At 42.0% G+C, this 20,701-nt stretch overlaps 1 protein-coding gene and 3 long non-coding RNA genes across 25 annotated transcripts in view; 2 read left to right on the top strand and 2 right to left on the bottom strand.

Annotated features, from left to right (window-relative positions):
• The window catches only part of LOC107272334, a 17,986-nt gene extending 13,966 nt beyond the window's left edge, over positions 1 to 4,020 (top strand). For 10 of the 14 annotated variants that reach the window (XR_003061205.1, XR_003061201.1, XR_003061198.1 and 7 more), the window contains 4 exons: positions 1 to 63; positions 166 to 807; positions 925 to 1,185; positions 1,317 to 3,229. This is a non-coding gene — a long non-coding RNA (uncharacterized LOC107272334). Of the gene's footprint in view, positions 64 to 162; positions 808 to 924; positions 1,186 to 1,316; positions 3,751 to 3,882 lie in introns of those variants that run through there. The other 4 variants (XR_003061204.1, XR_003061194.1, XR_003061193.1 and 1 more) reach the window with 4 other exon arrangements.
• The window catches only part of LOC107272317 (probable ribonuclease ZC3H12D), a 43,042-nt gene that overhangs the window by 20,555 nt on the left and 1,786 nt on the right, over positions 1 to 20,701 (bottom strand). The window lies entirely within an intron of this gene.
• On the bottom strand, positions 3,752 to 14,771 carry LOC107272332. 8 transcript variants are annotated; one of them, XR_003061191.1, is made up of 9 exons: positions 12,110 to 14,771; positions 11,955 to 12,027; positions 11,771 to 11,808; positions 9,711 to 11,692; positions 8,505 to 8,773; positions 8,321 to 8,418; positions 8,090 to 8,169; positions 5,325 to 8,027; positions 3,752 to 4,807 (listed from the first exon to the last, which is right to left on the bottom strand). It is a non-coding gene; the product is annotated as an uncharacterized LOC107272332 (long non-coding RNA). The 8 variants fall into 8 exon arrangements; XR_003061190.1 differs by having other exon boundaries at positions 11,955 to 14,771; XR_003061192.1 differs by having other exon boundaries at positions 11,892 to 14,771.
• Positions 16,022 to 20,665, top strand: LOC107272335. Of its 2 annotated transcripts, XR_001538907.2 has the most exons (4): positions 16,022 to 17,830; positions 18,240 to 18,545; positions 18,667 to 18,766; positions 19,341 to 20,665. It is a non-coding gene; the product is annotated as an uncharacterized LOC107272335 (long non-coding RNA). The 2 variants fall into 2 exon arrangements; XR_001538906.2 differs by having other exon boundaries at positions 16,022 to 18,545.

The raw sequence follows: 20,701 nt of genomic DNA on the forward strand, positions 1-20,701 counted from the left end.
AACAACAAGTCATCAAGAATATCTGACAATCCAGGAAATGATATTCTCCCGGATATACAGACAGTGAGTTTAACCGGAATCATATGAACGAATAGACTATATTGATTGTACAAAATACGATTACGTCTAAAGTCCCGTTTACGTTTGCATGGAAACGTAAAGCAGCACGGTGCATTGCGTATTTCAGTAGGCAGTAACAGCAGCAACACTAGTGGCAGTCTAGGAGTCAACAGACCAAAGAGTGTAGCAATCCGAGTGGAGTTTTTCCCCATTCTATGAAGCAACGAGCTACCAGGTCCCAACCTACAGTTACCCGCCACCTTAATGACTCCAAGTGATACCCACGTTGTATTCTCACATAATTCCAGCGCATCGTCTATCCTGTCTGACGTGGATTGAAGACTTGGTGGGAAATATAGGTTATGTTACCACCGAGAGAACTCGTCATAGCAGACATCTGATGGCAGGTACGTAAGGTATACCAAGGACGTTTATCCTCCTAGAGGTCAATCTCTTCTGCACAGGGATCTTACGAGGATGATTACCCACATGAAAAACAGTCACGAGGTTGGACCGTGACGAGTCTACGTCAGGATACACAGAAGAAACCGAAGGCTCCCGGCCGTTAAATCGCACAATGAATAAATCATATCGACTCGAACCAGGAAGCCCGGTCGAGACCGAAATCGGAGGTTGCGATCTGGTGAGATCGTAGATCTGAATACCAGATTACACGGCACACGAGCACTACTTGTTATTATGAATGATGGTGGTATATGCCACGACGTAGTATACGTTATACATATGGTATGCGCACAGAAGCACAGTCTGTTCCTTATATTAATATTTTTCCGTATATATATATATATATATATATATATATATATATATATACAGCTGTAGATTACATACCCACGATTACAGATATCCAGATACTTAGAGGACAGGGACGCCCATTAAAATAATTACGACGCCCGCGCCAAGATCGACGCTTAGTTCTTTCGGTATAACACGAGTCTGTCAAGACTCATTCCGTAATGTTTTGTACCTGGTTACGAACTCACCGCAGGACACTCAGGAACGTTGGAGCAGCACAAAGGATTTTTTCTCGCAGACACGAACGCGACCACGTAGATCGGCGGGCACCTTTCGCGGAAGCGATTGGCGATCCCACGTATAGGATAGGTGATATCGATTGTTCTCTCTCTTTCTCTCTGCGACTTTATTTCTATATCTCCTTGTCTCTCTCGCCTGCTATTTATCTTTTTCTTCCGCGGTAACGCTCGAGTGACTTTTTATTTCAAAATTGTTTCCAGGACCGATCAACAGAACTCCACGTACGGCCGAGCGCAGATAACCCGGCTGATCTTGATCTTGATGCTTGGAGTGAATCACCGAAGGATAAAACAACAGAGCGAACGGATCGGACGGGCCAGCTGTGTCTCGTGTAAAAGATTTTAAGAGCGAAGCGCCGGTGCGCGAGCCGATAGAGGAGGACGTGGCACGAGCATGAATAAAAGTGAGGAGCGGCAACGGAAGGCGAGGAAATGGAGGACGATTTACGGCTCTCCAGGTAGCTGAAAGTCGTCATCAGCGAACCGTAGCGAGGAACACCCGACAGGCGATTCCACGCTGCGAAAATCGCCCCAGGAGTCTGCCTCGCTCATACGTACCTATACCCACGTGTACAGTACACGCCAGCTATACCTGTTACATGAGTTAAGGTAGTTTCATCGGTTGATCGCACGGATGAACACGCGTCTCACAGTGGTTCGAGATTCCTCCCGATATCCATCTTCGGTCCAGGCATCGCCATTGGCTCATCGATGCACAGGGTGGATCATACGTGGGTCCTGTCCGCGTTGATGCACCCTGACGTGCCATACAATCCGGTACGCGGGGCTGTGAGAGCGATCCCGGATGCACCGGCTAACTCTTGTTCGAACTCGCATTATATTCGCCACATGTTGCGCCGACATAAAGCATCCTCCGAACCGACGTGCCTTGGCAGCACGATCCCTGTAATGGTGAGGGACGTATGTATTAGGGAGAATCGCGCCGAGGACAAAGCTGAAAGAATATTGTGCGCCAGGGAGAAAGAGTGAGAGAGAGAGAGAGGATGAAGGGGGCAGCAGGGGGAGAGAGAGAGAGAGAGAGAGAGAGAGAGTGCGAGAGTGGAAGAGCGAAAGAACGAAGCCCACGCATGACTGGTCGTCTAGACTTGTACTCTAAGAAAAGGGCGGACCTTTATTTTTTCTTAAATAACCTTGCGTACATGCTGGCTGGTCTCTTGAGGAACCCTGCGACGAAGGATCTTCTTGATCGAACTGTTATCGATATAGCTTTAAAAAGGTGCGATGATCATATGCAGTCCAGGCGTAACACTGGAATCTGATGCGCAAGTGAGACGAAGCTGAGCATTATTTTCTCTAGTACCTTTACACGGCGTAGAGAAAACTTATGCAGTATTTTTTTTCTTACTAGCGAAATTCATTAAAATCCAATGGATGAGTATCTGCTTGATTAACGAGGGTGTCGGATGTTTTTTAAATAATCATGAATCACGATAAGTTCCTGTTAAGGGCATAGTAGGCGGTATAAGATGTATAGTACTGTGCATACGTAGATATACGCATGCGCGTTAATGGATGGATAAAAGAATCTCTTCGGTGCTCGGAATAATCGATGGGTCGAATCATTGATGCGTAGAGGAAGTGAAGGAATCGAAGGGAGGGAGGGAGGGGAAAGGGGGGGAGGGGAGGGAAGAGGCAATTACGCCCAGTCGGGATTTGCTTGTTCACCAGGATGCCTGACTGCCGGCACGTATATACGTAGCTACGTGGCGTGGTCGGTTGCGTGCGTGCGTTCGATTTATCAAAGTCGATTTGCCGATGCGTGACGTCATCGCGATAACAGTTCTCCTGGGACGTTGATTACGCATTTTTATTTAGTCGTGCCTTTATCGGCCACTTCCGCTCTTGCGCTTAGCGGACGTTAATTCGAGTTGAATTATAAATATCGGGACTTTGAACTCTATTGCGATTAATATCGTCATCCCGGCTTACCTAGTTGATCGGTATGTTGAAGAAAGGACGGTTGTAAATACATTTCGGAGATCCTTTATGGGCTTGTCTCGGATATTCGGAATACGTGAGACGGTTTAATAGAAATTACGATTGAATGAAACTTTATAATTGTTTACGTGCGAGTTTCATTGGCGTCGATCAATTTTATCAAGTGTCTCGTGCACGTACAGTCGACCCGAGTATTTTTGGTCGCTTCGACAGGCAGACGAAATAGTCGGCAGGGAATAATGGCGGCGGATGATTTAACGAGAGGGAAAATGTTAATTAACCCTAAGGTTTTAATATCCTGTGCCTTTTCTTCCACGTGGCAATATAAATTAATTGCCCTATTCCCCGTCCACGGGGATCCGAAAGGTGAGGAAGAGGAACTAGTAGGCAAAGGAAGGTGCTGGGATAAGACGGTCTGAGAAGCAAATGGAAGGCGGTCTTGGGTCAGAGTTCATCTTGAGGCACGTAGAAAAAGAATCTTGGCGAATACGTGAGGCGGCTCGCGCTAATGCACCAGGGTTACGGGAAGTTGGTGAAGCTGCAGGAATTTATCTGCTTTTCCTCCGTCATCGGGAACCCGGTGTGATTGTTGAGCTTCTAGAGAAATCATGAAAAGATATTAAAGCTCGTTCCTGGCTGGCTGCGATCACGGACGAAGAAGATGGCCGACGCGAAGGTAGAGAGCTAAATAATTTTTTAAGTATACTTAATAACGAAACAAATACATCCTGGATGTTTTTCAAGACTCAAAATTATTATGTCGACATGGATAATTGAGTGTGAAAGCGAAATTATGAGAATTTTGTAGGTTAGGTTATACCATATTTGCCAGGATCGACCTGACAAACGATGCGGATGAGTGTGGAGCAGGTTTTGGCTCTCGTTGAAAATCATGATTTTCGAGCAGACTAAAAGGAACGAAGGCCAGGACCCTCCGCAGAGGCCCGTCACGTTTTCGTGTGGGACCCACACGGGGCCTCCTGACCCACGGCACCTTGGTCAGACCCAACGATATACCTTATTCGACTTCGTTATCCCAGAAGAGCCGGATACAGACTGAAGATCCGTTTATATCACGAATCTCAAAATCGTGAAAAAAATTCACATAGTCAAAATTTGTCTATAAACAAAAATTCCAAAAATCAAATGATAACGTCATAAAAATTATTAATATGCAACAACGTCTAAAATAGATTAAATAATATTAATTGCTTTTTCTATACCTCAACAATCGATTGACCGATCTGTCCATTTTGAATATAAACCGTCACTTCCGCTTCTGCGCAGTACCAGTGGCGCGGCGGTATCGGTGTATGACATAACCAAGCTGTATATTGGAAGTCCACAAACCACGTTTCGCTATCGGGATAGCACGTCGACCTTACGCTCCTCTTAGTATATTCCACAGCAACTTCAGAATTCACCATACCAACAGACTATCTTGACTCGATATCTGCGATCTCACTGTGTATTACGGTGAAAACGCAACGATGCGCAATTACCGTAGGCGTAGGCCAACGCCGTGCGGCATGCACGAGCGATCTCTGGCTACCTGAGTAGCAGATTAGTTTTGCAACAAGTAGAACAGGTAGAACTGGAGCACGCAACGCCGACCATTAACACGCCTACGTCCGAAGTCGTAGTCGGCATTGTCGTCGTGTAACCCGTAACGCCGTAACGTTGCAATAAAAATTCCTAAGATCCACAAAAGACACTCTACGCGAAAGAGTAGCCTGAAAAGTATAAAAAGAAAAGGTAATTTAAAAAATCAAGCTATCTTAACGTAAATAAATGTCAATCGTATCTAATACGAGTAATGAAATCATAATAAACGTCCACGTACGAGCCTAAATCGATCGTTTGGATTGAGATACCGGTATATCTCGTTACGTAACAGGCGGATGCGCCGGGTAGAAAGGTCATAGCTTTATATATATAATTTTAAAATCCTTTACGACTTATTAAAATCCTTCACCTAAGATCCGTTTACCAATTTCGATATCGTTAAACTCCAGCAATTAGCCATCGGTTGGCAATTGCATAGTGATTAGCCTAACCTAACCTGAAAGTTGGTCGATGTGGATTGAGCAGTGTGTATATCACCATTTAAATTGAAGGTTTATGCAAGGATGAGATTTAGAAGTGAAATCTGAGCGAACTCCGTAACTGAGTAATGTATAAATATGCTACGTGTACCTGGCATACGTATATAGACGTCATTCGGTTATTTTTTTCGAACGGAGTACGTACGTGTAACCTAGCGCTGCCACGCTTCCTCTCCTGATGTCTTATGTCCCTCTTTATACCGGATAATGGAATAGGATCTTCATCGGGAAGAAGGTTACGTGTTCATTCGGTCTTCCTTGAAATTTATCGCGACCGGTCACGTCACACGTAGCCGGATAATCGCGAGCGGCCTCGTCAAAGAGAAGTTCGTATCTCGCGGCGGGCATCTTCGTTCCCTGCGCCGGCCTTTATATCTCTCGGACTCTTTTTTTTATATTTCTTTTCTTATTCCTTTACTTGTGTTCTGTCTTATGCCTTTGCCATTTCCTCCTACGAGACGCTACTTCTCGGCAGGTACGGTGGCCGCGGCGTTTTGTACTGCACTTGCAATCTGATTTATTCCACGGAGCTTTGAACGTTGAGAGGACATTTGAGGTTACCGACAACGTGGGAAATTAAATGTATCCTTTGGTATAATTTGTGCATGCATCGTACGTAGATTGAAAATTGAAGTTTTACCTTACGCCTCGTGAGATATCGTCGGTTTGTTGTTGGACAGAGTGCCGATTTAACGGTTCACTTGTTAGATAGAGACTGGGTGATCTATTGTTGCTCGACAGGATAGTTCGCTAAAAGATTCGAGCGGCATTGTCGTGGTTTATGGTGTCGCGCAGAATTCCCGCTGCGTGGCGCCACTAGAGTTTTTTTAAACGATTCAAGGAAAACGGCCAATCGGCTGGGTGTCTGATAAATCAGTGTATTACTGTTGAATTCAATGGAACATGAAATCCCATTAAAATGTATAAACTGATAAGAGATAGATTGTTAATTAACATCGAAGGATAGTGATGCCACTTTTTTGGTATTAATTGTTAAAAAAATACTGTATGAATATGTCTTCGAATATCTTTAAACGCCTGTTCACAAAATAAAATGTGCGGTCCAAGATCTGTAGGATATGGCAGATTTGAGTTAAACTAGTCACTTATTTTCTTTTTCGCGAGATACACCGGCACTCTTCAGGTTTTTAGGTTAGAGAAGGTTCAAGCTGCATCCTAGTGGAGCACCAAAGGTGGGGTCTACTTCTTGGCTCCTTAGTACTTTCACCGTTGTTCAAGCCGTCTGGCCGGTAGCTTGGGTGTGCTCGCCGAGGGAATTTATGAAAAGAAAAAGACCCAGCTTGAAGAAAAAAAACGTGGATCAAGAGGATTTCCGGGAGGTAAGTTCTCTGACCTACACTCTCTCTCTGGCCATACCTCTTTCTCGTTCTCCCTCCTTGTCTGTCCTACAGCCAAGAAAAGAATCCAAGCAAACATCACTTGACCACGCTCTTTAAATATTTAACCAAGAAGGATCATCGACACCCCGACAAACTATGACATCCTTAATCTTCTCACGAACATCCTCCGACGAACCGAAAATCAAACTCATAAAAATCATAGTCTCACAAGGTAATCAATTTTTTATATCAATTTTTCAATTATCCATTCCTCTCCTCAGAAGTGCACTCAATTAAAACACCAAAGTACACCTACCTAAATAGAGAGTGAAAAAAGACGAAGAGGCCTAAATGACTCTCTCTATTCACACGACGCAATTATAAATCAAAGAGAAGAGAAGCAGCACACGTGTAGGCAGAGAATATCGCGATTGACAATATCCTTGATTTTGACCCAGAGCCCGGAGCCTGGAGTGCATCCGGTGAAAGATACTCACGACGTCGACCTAACTCGTTTACCTACACGCACGTGCCGCCTACCAACCATATATGCATAAGAGCCAAGTCATACCAACACGGTACGGTACAGGACTACCGGTTGATTCAAAACTCCCCGTACGTCTATGTATATACCAATCGATTGATTTTATCGCTCGACCCACGTTCAAAGATTCTTTTCACAAGCATCTATACTCAGACTCACGATCTTCTGGTAGCTATGTTATATCCGAGTATATAGCATCCTGCACGCCCACTTCACCATGAGCATCCTCTCTCTCTCTCTCTCCATCCCTCCTTTCATCTCGTGAGATGCCTGAGCTACGGCCTCTTGCTTCGTGGAATCGGACCTCGTGGAAAAGTAAGAAAAGCAAGAATCAATCAATGCTACCGGTCACTGGGTGCTGCTGCTAGTTTCCTCTCTCTCTCTCTTACACGCTTAAGGCACCCTTCACACCGAGCATACTACAGCAGTCTGTACCAAAGTATATCACTTCTCTTTCCAGTACAATTAAAGCTTCCGTATACGGTATACTAATACATTTTATCTTTATACTAAATCTGTATTGAATTTATATATAATTTCTTTGTACTTTTTCATATAGAAAGTGTCTCGTGTATCCTTAAATGTTTAGAAAAATATTAAGACTTTATACAGTGTTTTATGTATGACAGATCACTAAGTATATCTTGACTGCTGTATTACTATATACAAAAGACCTGATATGTCATTGTCTTATGAATATTCCATACGATACTTTGCTGACTGTATTGTCGTAGCGTAACTATATCTATAGGCATCGTGTCTTGTCACACGAAATACAAAAGCGTCAGGACAAATTGACATTGTCGAGCGGCTGCATCGACGCTAATTACAGTGTGGATGTAGTAGTCATATATTTAAGCGCTGCTGATGCAAATTCGCCAGACGTGAGATCACGATCCTGTCTTGCCATATTTGAAGGGAAAGATCGTCTCTGGACCACAGACAGTTCAGTAGCCGTCGAATGCTATAATAAAGCATATATGAAATAAGATATATAAGGATACGTAATGTATGTATACGATATACCTAATCCAGTGTCCAGTCAAATTTAAGCCATAAACGGTTTATCGATGTATCAACGACCATTAATAAAACGACCAAAGGAGCTACAGAAAGAAAAAAGTTTATTTTAATATCCCGCAATATTTATCACTCAAGAATTCGAAATGGCGTTAAGAATTCATTTAGCAAAGGACGTCGTACTTCAATTCATTCATGAGTTATGATATACTGGATGATCCAGGTAAATATACTCACGGTTAATAACGTGCCTGTGACTTGTGATTATTTTCAATCTGGTCATCCGGTATATTGTCTTACTGCAAATTGTATTGTTTCAGGTTAGCTGGGAATACCTTAAAATAGTCAAAGTTCCAATTTTACAGGACGCCCACGGGACGGAATTTGTGTGGATAAGAATAAGAGGAAAAAATAATAATACCAAAAAGGATCCTCCACACCGACAGTTTCTTCCATAATACCGTCCTGACTTAGAGTCACGAGGGTTGGCACGTCAGGGAACATCTAAGCCTTTAAATATAGTCGCTGATATTTCGAGACTGGCTAGAATAATCTTGAAAACAAGCCCACGCGTAGAACGCATCACGAAAATACCAAGATGGCCTCCCACGTTTTAACAACGTCGTATACGATGTCCACGTGGCGATTGTAATTGTATTTATGGTACGTGTAAATCTCACGGATAATTATCTGCAAGAAAGAAAAAAAGGTGTATATACATATACACACATAGACGTTAAAGAAACAATTGTGAACGTTGCATAAAGTTTTCCCACGACAGCGAGAAAAACCTTCGTAACGTCGTTTAAAAATCAATTGCCCATGGAAATTGCCGTTGCGGGATATATACTGTTTGACAGTTTTTTTTAATAGCGAGACGATGTAAACGGCTTCCTCGAGGAACTGAGACTCCCGGATCCTCATCGAAAGCCGTCGTCGACGTGCCGTTCATAAATATCGATGTGGACGCGCCACGAGTACTGCACGAAAGGCTAGAAACTTTCCTACAGGACGAAACGAACTGCTGCTTAGTGCGGTTTCACTGGCACGTGTCGCCATTTTGTCATTTTCACATTCCGATCACGTATTATTGTACGTACGTGTATAGCTACACAACAGAGACATTGTTTTTCATCTGGACTTATGTGAAAATGCGAAATTGACTTTAGGTTAGGAATACCGTATACGTTTTGTCCTTCTTTCTTTTTTCTTCTACTGCACTCTCGTCCGGCTTGGAATTGTTTGACGATTCGTTGTGCCACGGTGTTACTTTGCTTATTGTTTTATCAAAGTTACGATGCCGACCTTTTCTATGATACTTATATATGCCGACAGATATCGGCGTGCACCCAGCCGTAGGGGTATAACGATGACAAATGACTGCTGCTAAAGGCAATTCACAACGAGCGAGGACAATGCGATACGAAACACGGTGCACGCGATAAATGCAGCCGATATGAGAAACGGTAGGGCAACATACGACGTACTTATGCTAATGCTTAAGCCAGTTACACATTCGAGATTACGATTGTACGACAAGGCCTGTTTTACACTTTCAACGACATTTTCAGATACTTGGAGATAGTAGGTTATAGACTTTTCGATTATTCTTGAGGCTTTTACATACTTTGCTGCTTCCAAAGTCCCGTGAAGAGGCGACCTAAACGGTGATCCACATTCAGCAATGATTTCATTCGCTGAGATCACTGATCCGAGAGATTGATCTCACTTCGATCACTGCTTCCTGCTCCCTCTCGAAACTACAGTCAATCCGGACCTGACGTCATCCCCCGTGCATAAGTCGATAGCGACATCGAAACCACACCCTGAGCGGGACATGTGTGTATTTATTGATTGGCTAATCGATCTCGAGTCGCACGACCTCGTGCTAGAATAGCTCGGGGTGGTTAATCGACATTTTAACTCTTCACGCTATATCCCATTCGGCTGATCCTTGGGAAAAGGATAATGCAAATTTTGTACATGTCTCAAATAAACCAAATTCCACAAAAAAAAACGGCAAATTATGGCATTCCCAAAGAACCTCGTTCGATATTCAAAACGCGCGAATCTGTAATTTTGAATTTTATAAGAATCAAATATCAAACTTTACTCTGAAAAAATGTTTGCTCAAAAAAGATCATACACTAATTTTCAGCATGAATCAGAATGCGTTCTCAAAATTTTACCAAATTTCTTCCCCACACTTAGATCGGTATGTCAAGTTTTTCGAGACCATTGGGAATTATTTCCACGTGTACTCAATACACATACATATGTATATATATATATTTTTTTAAAAGGAATACCAGATTCCTGTATGGTTCCGTACGGTTTTCGTGGTTCATGAGAATTCGAAAGTAGCTACAGGAGTATTAGTGCGGAGTCTGTGAAGGCCGACTTCTCTGACCAATCAAGAGACGGCCTACGCACTGTAGGACAAGTCCCCATTCAGCTTTACCTGCGCCAGGGCCGTATAAATAAGGGTGTTAGTCAATTGAGTGTTATTAAATCATATATCTTTTTCTTTATGTCCCTCATACTCGATATCGCTGTAAAACAGAAAGGTAGGGTATATCCGTAAATGATTGGAAGACAAATTTCGATCGATGAAAAGGAAATTTTCATTTTTACTATCATCTGTAATCGATCGACTGAACCGCAGGGTCGATATACGATCGATCGAGATCGATTCCGGCGGCGCATGGTTACGGACGTGGCGAACGTTCGATTATTGCAAATTAGTGCAATCACGCATCGGTGCAAAGAACGATTTCACTTACGGCCGTGCACCTCATTCTACCTCTGCACTTAGTCGACATGAATTATGTTAATATTTATGTACCGACCATAGATTTATGCATCTTACCCCCGTCAAGCAGTACGTGAACAACACACGTACGTTGTACACTGCACTGCAAAAGTTAATTCAACTTCACTCATAAATTAAACTGTCCTCTAAATTACTCGCTGATTAATCTACCGTCGATAATAATTTTCATATAAAGTTCATACTTAATGAGCATCCAATATTCAATAATTATTAGCACCTGTACATATTTGCTTGGGACCGTTGTGCAATTGTGATATCAAAATTAATTTAATCAATAAGAACTGACGTCATCAGAGTATCAAAAGATTTAATGACTTTCTGTCAGCGTTGTATCCATATATGTTGGAAGATAGTAGATAAACAGAAAAGGTACACAGAAAGAAGAAAAAACAAGAGACTAAACAAGAAAAAGAATTCGCAACAGACATTTCGTATGGCAATCTCAGTAATTGCAAATCCTTATGCAGTGCACCACGATAAACCATTAGAAATCTATTAGAACTATCCTCAACTTGGAATATATCTTTTAAGAAATTGACTTTCCCACTGAAAATAACTGCAGACACTCAACAAACCATAAAGTTGATAAAGACATATCGGTTCAAGCAAACCATACAGAGAATATAAATTGCCAGACCGGTATATTCAGCCATGGTTTCCAGAATATTAATAAAGTAATAATTTCTTGCCAAATGTCATGGATCCCGGATGTTCTTGAATCGCGTTAGACACCCAAGCAAGTTCCTTCTAATGCATATGAACACTTGTGTTTCACCCTGCGAACAGGTATTAAAATGATCAAACAAAAAAAGAAGAAGAAAAGTATTCAAGATCCATGGAAAACTTCCACGTACCATGTAACACGACGTCTTGTATTTCTCACTAATTAATCCTGAGCAAGAAAATAGATATGATTACTAGGTTAGGTTAGGTTATCACCAGAAAAGATCAAAATGTTGACGTAATGATAATAACGATCAATCAGAGAATGGCTACGATTCCAACAACAGCGATTATATAAAGTTTCGCTTAACCCACTTCCACGTGTTCGATGATTGACAGCGAACAATCTACAATTCCCACAGCGCGACGCGTGTCAGCCATTAGTTTACTGCAACCACATCGTAAAATAGGAGGGATGATTCCGTGACCCAAGGTCGTATATATCACATATGCATCACTTCAGTACCGACCTCATGCAATCACACAGTTCTTATCCAATGAGTGATGATCGATTTAACAATAAGGTCGCCTAACGATCCTTGTCGCCATTTACCAGCCGGTATACCTCGATATGGAGTCCGCTCGGTTCTGCTTTCAGGGTGGCTACCTTTTCTATCGAAACGTGACCTTAGGTTATGCTTACTCGTTATGGTAGTCGTCGGTAGGACCGTATTAGTCTTGTGCACACGCCATTGCCTTTTACAGATACAGCCAGCCAGTACCCTTTTACGATTTCTCACTCGTTTATATATTCTGATCAATATCCACCCATAAGCTCTCATTTTCAAATGGATCAGACGTTCAATTCAATTTTGCCCAAGGTTCCAGATATACGTGAAAACAAATTCACCCTGTTTCATCTGCGTCGTAATGTTTTACAGTTCTGTCTGGAAATATTATTTCTTTTGAATGCACCGCTCAAAACTCATTTCTGCGCATCATTGGCGATGCCAATTGACAATAATGAGACTTCTGATTCTCATGGAAATACTTGAGTCACAGGGAGTCCTGCGTAATCTATCATGGCGTTGTAGAGCCGCTCTTTTGTGCACTTACAAGCGGTCAATGTGTACCGAGCAGAGTACAATTTGTAAGGCATTGTGTCGAGTAACGCAGAGTCACACGCCGGGTTCGGCGACCTATACCACGGCAGGTTGTGACTTCGGACCCCGATGCTTACACCTAGGTTATATACATATATATCCATTAGAGTGTAAGTACAATACAGTAGAGAATAATGCTACGTCGGCGTACGTAGATACAAGGATACGTGTTACGAAAGAAAACGATAGGACAAAAAAGAAAAAGGTTTACATTGCGTTCGATTATTTGAAACGTGTTCCTGGGCATCAATTACGTAGCCAATTAACGACGGCGTTGTAATCACCTAACTCGTGATTTGGCGACTGCCTATTTTTGGCACGTGCGAATTTAAATTTCTTTACCGTCCATCTAAACGTTGGCGACGTCTATTAATAGTATGCCTGTCTCTGCCTTGCCCTGTGCGAAGCACATCAGTGAATGAGGATAAATTAATTGGCAATAAAATACAATATGTATGATTTTATGGAAATGCGCGGGAATCTCATGGAATTCAAATTTCATTAGATTCATTGAAGCGTTCGAAGCTGCTATCTGAATTTTGTATGAATTTGTACGTCATAAGAATATTTATAATTTAACGATTATTCAGGCTCTTCGTAATAATCGTGGCTATTTAATAGAAATTAAATCAACGCTCCAACTTCTTTTGGTGCGTTTTATCTGGGTGACCCTGCATAACGTAAGCAGAGACTGTAATGATGTAAATTAGAGTTCATTAGCCAATTAAGAGATTCAAAAAAGTTTACTGATAATGATGGAAGAACGCGCGTGAAGGAGCTTTCTGTTTTATAAAAAAAGAAGCCAGGAAAAATTAATAATAAAATCGCAATCGTATGGGATTGCCCGATAAAAATACATTACCCTCGCCGATGCGGTCTTTTATAAATACATATATAGGTATATGTAATTACAGGCGTATACGGTCGCAATTACCTTGCGTGTATACACAACACGGTATATATACAGAATGTAAGAGATACGTATACGCAGGAGAATATATAATAAAGCAGTATACGAGTATAGATGTAACCGGCGAACGTAATGAATACAAATATAGACGGGAATATAATTAACGAATGCCGAGACTGCGCGTCTGAATTAAAGCATGATTAAAAGCAGCATTAAGGCGAGCCCGCACATGCTTCCTACCGGCGATCGTCTTTGCTTAACGCTTAATACGGTATCCACGAGCTCGTTAGAGAGACCGTCGAGGAATAATTTCGTAAAATTCGGTAAATCGAGTGAAAGTCATTATCGCCTGCAGATTTGAATTTCGTTAAATTCGCTTAAGACACAGTCGTAGACCCAAAGAACGACCTCCTCCCCTGTATCCTTATTACCAATGCGTCCTTCCACGCTGTAAAAGCAAAGACAAACTGTCATTGTACAAATTTAGCAATGGCGAAATATACAAAAAAAAAAGTACTTTGACATTTCGAAGTCACGTTAAATCCAAATTCGTATGTGACAAACCGGAACTCCTCGATTTACAAATTCTTCAATAAATTCGTCAGGGTCTTGACCTTTACTTGACTGGATTCATTCACAAGAGTCCACGTGCGGTCGACGTCCGTTATATCAAACGTGAAATCGGCATCGATTAACATTTTGCATTAACATTCCGTTCGATCGTAGGAGCCCGGCTGTCTAGAGATATAAATTGCTGGATGTTCAAAGTATCGATTTCTTTTTTTTCCATCCTCTATCCGTCTCTCTCTCTCTCTCTCTCTCTCTCTCTCTCTCTCTCTCTCTCTCTCTCTCTACTTTTTCTCTCTCGATTTTGCATCGTCGGGTGATACGCTGTTGAATATTTATAGGTTCCTCTCTGATGTTTTAACGTCTTCCTTAGTTATTACTCGTCATTAGCCCGTATTAGCCTTCTGGAGGCATAATTCGAATGACCATACTCGCTCACCTCCACGTTCTCACGCGATTTTTCGTCATATAATTTTATCCATAATCTTCTTTTTTACCCCCTCAAGCTATGTACATTCTATTTTTACCACGGATGTCGTATACATTCTCTAATACGTACTGTCCACCAATTACTTATCGACGACGCGTAGATACCACCTGCTAATAACTACGGTTCATCCTCGAGACGTCCTCCGACGTCCACGCTAACTAGAGAAACGTCCTATCGATTTTTCAGCGAGCCACCACCGCTGATAATATCCGCTTGCATAATGTAAGACTACAAGTAATCACCATGGTGAACTTACAGGATCTTAATTAACCTAAAAAAAAAAGGTTAGGTCAAATCTCAATTTGAAAAAAACCCGGTACCACAATTACTAAAAGAAAGAATAAAGGGTGATCGTCGGATGCAAGAAATAATTTCGAAAAAATATCAAGCAACATGAATAGAAAAAAAAGAACTAACGTGTACAAGATGGACGAATGAAAACTTAGCATCATAAACGGGATATCAAAATGAAATTCCGGATGTAAATAAATAAACATGAGAATCCCATCCGTATATCCTTCCTCTGTAACTGGATCACGTATTAATCATCGAGCAAGATCACTAATTGGACCCGGGGCGATGATTTCCTAACGCTGATCCCAACGCTGTGGGAAGTTCATGGGCTAGTTTCGGCAGGTGTGTAACAAATGGACTCGCACGATCTCTGAAAGCATATCTCGGTATGAGTGTATCTATACAACAGCAAGACACAGTTCGAATAGTATCACACGGTATATAGAGTGGATTGTAGAAACAAGCGGAATAACAAACCTTACGTGATACTCCTGAGTCTCATCCAGAAGAGGATCCTGGTGGACGAGGTCACGTAGAACGTGGGCAAAGTTTAAAAGGTAGTTGGGTACGTACGACTTAGAGGCGCAAACAAGAGGCACGATAATCGGACAGAGGATCTCAGGATCAAGCAAGGATCTATATACACAGACAAACCCGGACTCGAGGCACTCGTCGAAATTATGCAATGTGTAAATGTCAATGACAATCGCGCAATAATTATGTCTGACTATGCACGGGAGATTCGAAATTCCATCATCAACTAATAATGAGTTAATTTGGGAATCCCCTGGAAACATTCATACATAACCTATATATGTCTATATATATAAAATCCTTCTATCTGTCATTATTTAGCAATTGATTCGTTTTACCTCTTCGAGCCTTGGCATAAGTATGTTAACCTTCGCATAGCCTTTTTGATTCTCACGTAGGGAAGTATCCTAGGAATCGTCTATGGTCAACCTTCAATGATTTTGGGACAGCAACCATGTAACCTGGTGAAGATACGATAGGTGAAGTGATAGTAAAAGTAGGATCTAAATTATATGCTACCGGTGCTACTGTGCTAAGAATAAGCCAGGTAAGCTATCAAAGGAAACTACCCTGCTGCTGCTGAACAAGAAACGACTTCTTCAGTGGCAGTGTAATACTACTACTAGTGCTACTACTATGGCAGTCTAGTATTTCTATACAACTATTGTTACTACACTCCACTGCTACAAGTATCCGTGACGAGTTAAACTCGGTCGGTAGGCAACCCCTCTAACTCACAAGGACTCCACCAGGTTTCCGAGGACGGTACCCTCAAGCGGTAATATCTTACAGCTACGTCTCACTTCAACGAGCCGGGAGCGCTTGTAAATATAGCAGCGAGTGAATTAACGTCGCTTCAATACGAGGACTTCTCTTGGGAGAGGATTCACACAGGTCCATTTACAGTGGCAAGGGTATCAATAGTCAAGGACGTGTTCATAAGCAGAAAAGGTTCAGGCAGGTAGAAAAGCAGTCAGCTGTAAGTACAAGCGAATGCAAATGTGAAACGGCATTTGAAGTTTTGCAATTGTGGGACAACGCGAGTGCCGAGTGACGTGTAAATAAATGTGCAAGTTTACCTTATTGTTATGAAGTGCACAGGGCACAGAGTAACGAGGAATTAAAGATAGCCAGTGACAGTGTAACTCTTGAGTGCGTGCAGGTTAAAGGCAGCTTGGAGTTTTACGCCGGGATAATTGCACGTCTCGTCGTCGCTCGACCCAGGTGCACGGAAAGTCGAGAGCGGCACGGCGAGTCGCGGCCGATTTTCGTATTTTACGATCCTGTCAGTCTAGACGATCTTTCTGTCAGACATTTAAAGATATATTTTAGCTTAGCCAGTTGATGGCCGACCTTCTGTAAAGGGACGTCGGATTTCAGTGTCTGCCCTTCGGACTGTGCCCACCTTCGCGCCGCGCAGGACGTCGTAATACATAAGTGAGGTTAGAAACGCATAAACGGGCAGCCTGGGAATTATCGGGAGTTTGTTCTTTATTTTAAGAGCATTGAGTTGTGAGGTCTGGTCTAAATTGTATTTCTTCCTAATAAGTAAATAAGGTCGAGAATTTTCAGCGGACGCTTCTTAAGGACCGTAGTCCTAACTAGTGACAACTATATTAAGAAAAAGAAATGCTGAGAATCTGGAAAAAGATTTGTATGGTCTAAGACGTCTATTCCCAGGTTAAAAGACTGACAAAACACACTGTCACGTATCTTACGGTTCGTAGTGAATCCAGGGACGCAAAATGGACGTCGAATCTAGAGTCCTCTATTAAAGTATTTATGGGAGGACAAGTTCAATATTTAAACGTCGCTCGAGGTTATGTTTCAACGTCACGTTCCCCGTGACACACATAAGTTTCCGGATCCTTTGTTTCCAGGTATTCCTACCTACTGGTATGTGTATACATTCGCAAACGTCACTATAAATTAAGAATTTCGTGGAACCCGACAACTTAACGTCAATAACGTTATTTCCTTTGACTAAATGAAAGCAAGCAAAAATCTTTTAAGATTGACATCGATCTTGAGAGTATCTATTAAATTTACTTTCCTATTGTTTTCGTCAACGTAACTTCAAGTTTCAGGTTATAGCTTGGATCGAGTGCGCCCTACTTGCACGGCCCTGCGATTTCTCAATGGCTCTTCTGATGTCCCCGCGTTATCGCTTCTTTATGAATACTTACGCACGGAGTATATACATATATACACGGCCATTGTCGAGCACGCGCGGATGGAATACATTACGTTATGAATGAATCGGATTGGCCGACGTAGCTGAAAGTCGGGACAGGTACGTATGCGCGTATACGTAAGCAGTCGGAGGACTTTCTAGGAATTGCGTAAAAACTGCCATCCTGGGTGCGCGTAACTCGGCACCTACGCGACTACCAATTCCAACATCCACGTAGACTAGGACTCGAAGGGGGATAGTACCGGGTGTAATAAATATTCCTGATAATAAATTAGTATGAATACGGTTCCTCCTTGAATTGTCCTCCTTCCTTGTGGATTGTCCCACCTGTTAAGAATTATATGAGAATTCCTCCAAGCGAGAAGTCCAGCTTGTGGACAGTCGTGACAATTCAAATAAATAACGGATACAGCATGAATCCATTTGGACAACAATGGAGACAATTTTGTTAATTCATGGTCGATTATCGCTAACCAATATCAAAGAACTGATTAATTGCATTGTGAAGGGTGAATTGGAACCGACGGTCCTGCAGTTCGGTTCGTAGCGGTCTGAAGGAGATTGCCATAAAAAAGATATTGAAAAAAGCTCGATAAGTCTCACAAAAAAATTATCATATCAAAAAGACCGACGGAATGGAGAGATACAAAAAAAAGTGACTGCTGATTCAGACAGTGTTACCTTATTCGTCATTGTACATGAATTTGATTAAGACGGCCACAATGGATCGAATTACAATGAATGATCTCACAAAATTAATCAATACAGTGAGAAGGATTTTACGTTGGGCGAGACAAATTTTTTTTAAAGGAAGGTGAGAATTAAGAATATAGAAATAAGAACCAGTATAGAATCAAGAAATCACATATGTAAACTCACTATACCTATATATATATATATATATATATATATATATATCATACCTTTATTCACAGGATGCGGATTTCCGAATCGTGAAAATAAGGCGCGTACAAGCCGAAAAACTCAGCGAATAGAAATAGGAAATTAAGCTGACGTAACAACCAATGAATAAACGTGAGTTTTGTCGATAAAACAAAGATAGCGATATATATTTTCCTATTACGGAATACAATAGTGTTAGAAGGTGTCCAGCCCAGAGAATGCTGGTCGTTAGAGAAACAGTGTTGAATAGTATGAAGAAATAATAACAATACGCGACATGCAGAAATCATAATAACTAATAATAGATATTTCTAATTTGTTGTAATTGACTCTTTACCTCTCTAAATACTGAATGGAGTTAGGACGGAGTCGCGTCTAAATGCAGCCTCCGCATAACCTAATTTGAATAAAGATTTGACTCATCAGATGAAAAGCGTCGTGCTGATGAGCAGTCTCGATGTATTATTTACAATATACTTAAACGTATAATAAAATGGTGAAGCGATAATTAACGCTATCGTAAAAGCGTCATTACAATTCAAAATTTGTGTTCATAAAAAACTACGTTGTTTCCAAAGTAAGGTAACCATACTCCAAGAATAAGCATAGGTGCAGGTACGATTCACATACGTGAACACCCGTGTATCCATGCGCATTCATATATTTGTCCAGGTCCGGCCATTCCTAATTTATGTATTTATTCCAGCATCCATACACCGCCGTAGACGAGCTATCCCGACTGGAGTCTTCTTCCACCACGTTAAAGGATGACTATCCGTACTCTCCTAATCAGGATACTCACAATGGTCGGATTACCCCCGTGGTAGCAGACAAGAAGTCACGTCTTAAGGACGACCGTCAGGCAAGGTGGATTTCCCCCAGGGAAGAGAGAGCCAGAAGCTGGTGCCACGTGAAGCGTGGAATTCTTCGACGGTTTCTTTTTACGCGGATCCGAACGCCTACCTGACCACAATCCTCGCGCAACCCACTTCACGCTTGGGATCAATTCCCCCGTTAAAAGGAACATTTGGAAATTATGGGGTAAATGGTTACCCGCTTGATCAATATTTTTGACTATTGTGATAAAGAATAATTTTGTCAGTAAGAATATATATATATGCTATATCCATTTATATTTATTATTAGAATTGAAAAAAAATCCATGATACCCATTGGCTAGCCTCAGCCCCCGGTGTTCTATGGTGTACACGGAGCGTCGAGAGGCGGGAATTTCAAAAGGAGTTTAATAAAGGAAAAAAAAGACAGAAATAACGCAGAAATACCTGAGCAATAAAATAGGATGGACAGGATCGACGATCGTGATCGGGTAGGTTAATTGTTTGAGCAATTAAATCACGCAGCACGCTCGGGGTCTGCTCGGGGTCTGCTCGTGGTGTATGTCAGTGAGTATATTCACACGTGTCCCAAGGCATTTGTTCGTGTCTCAAGGCGCATTCGTATTGTGTAAATAATCGACGACACGGAGTGTACACTGTAACGCGTGAGAGAGGAAAATATATATATAAAGAGAAGCATATGGAGAGAGCGTTGGTACAGTCCCAACGCAAATAGCAGCCCTCGTGTTTACGTACAAGGTGCGGCCACAGCCTAATAACCCGAATGTAACCGGACACACGAAGACAAGAAACACATATCGCGTGTGGGAGAGACTGAGCGGGAGAGTGAGACCATATGTAAAGTTGGGGAATGAGAGAGAGAGAGAGAGAGAGAGATAAAGAGATAGATGGCACGAGAGTGGACACGAGGAGAGGGGAGAAGCAAAACTACTAAATATTTAAAGACAAGTTGTCCGGGTGTGTGTCGTGAAAGACTTCGAATACGCGTGAAACGGACACGGGCCGCGACCGATTCGATTGGATCGGCTTGGATTGAGTACTGGATAAGGTCCGGTTCGGATATTCCTGTTTAATTTCTTTTTCGTTCATCCTTTTCTTTAATGAGTTTCTTTAGATTGTCTGTCCCGGTCTCCATGACAGTGTCTTGCCGGTGATTGAAGCAGCGTCCAGGAGTCTAGGACGTTCGAGGGATCATGGTAAAGAAAAGAAA

The sequence above is a fragment of the Cephus cinctus genome, unplaced genomic scaffold (assembly GCF_000341935.2).
Source record: "Cephus cinctus unplaced genomic scaffold, Ccin1 Ccin1_scaffold1163, whole genome shotgun sequence".
In the NCBI taxonomy this organism is placed as follows: Eukaryota; Metazoa; Arthropoda; class Insecta; order Hymenoptera; family Cephidae; genus Cephus; species Cephus cinctus.